Here is an 807-nt window from a genome sequence, read left to right as displayed (position 1 = left end):
TCATTCAAGAGATCCCACAGAGCTCCCTCAGCCCTTTCACCATGTGAGAATACGAGAAGTCTATGACCCAGAAGGGAACCCTCATCTGACCATGCTGGCACCCTGACTTTGGACTACCAGGTTTCAGAACTGTGAGAATTAAGTTCCTATTTTTATAAGGTATCTAGTCTGTGGTAGTTTGTTATAACAGCCCAAATGGACTAAGACAGAACTGGGAAAGGAAAATAAATTGATTTTTTTTTTTTTTGGCCGCCTACAGCACCCGGTCTTCCTAGGTGGTCTCCTATCCGAGTACTAACCAGGCCCGACCCCGCTTAGCTTCCGAGATCAGATGGGATAGGGCGCATTCAGGGTGGCATGGCCGTAGACATAAATGGATTTTTTTCCCTACAGCCTACAGAAGGAACACAGCTCTGCTGACATCTTAATTTTAGCCCAGTGAGACTCATTTGGACTTCTGACTTCTAGAACTATGAGATAACACATTCCTGTTAAGTCAGTAATTTGTTATAATTGCCATAGAAAGCATTCAAATACATTGCCTTAATAATTAACAGAGTTGGTTGTTGGTATTCGGAGACAGTTCTCAGACCCAGTCTGCTCAGAGATGGGTAATTATCCAATAGTAAATTTTGGGAAGAGATCTGAACAAGACCTCAAGAGTGGACAAGAAGTGTTAGGGACCTGAAGCAACAGCATTGCAGCTCCTATCATTTTGCTGCAAATAAAGCTCTTTTTCTGACCACCCCGTCCCCCCATCCCCAAATTTCCTCTTTATCCTTTCTCAATTGAAAGTGAACCACAAGC

The 807-nt window shown here is 43.4% G+C and overlaps 1 non-coding gene across 1 annotated transcript; it reads right to left on the bottom strand.

Moving 5' to 3' along the window:
• Positions 1–250: 250 nt before the first annotated feature.
• Positions 251–369, bottom strand: LOC120612717 (5S ribosomal RNA). The gene has a single exon (XR_005655519.1). It is a non-coding gene; the product is annotated as a 5S ribosomal RNA (ribosomal RNA).
• Between the last annotated feature and the right edge of the window lie 438 nt (positions 370–807).

This window comes from Pteropus medius, unplaced genomic scaffold (assembly GCF_902729225.1).
Source record: "Pteropus medius unplaced genomic scaffold, Ma_sr-lr_union100, whole genome shotgun sequence".
Classification (NCBI taxonomy): domain Eukaryota; kingdom Metazoa; phylum Chordata; class Mammalia; order Chiroptera; family Pteropodidae; genus Pteropus; species Pteropus medius.
This window is presented reverse-complemented; position numbering and strand designations above follow the sequence as displayed.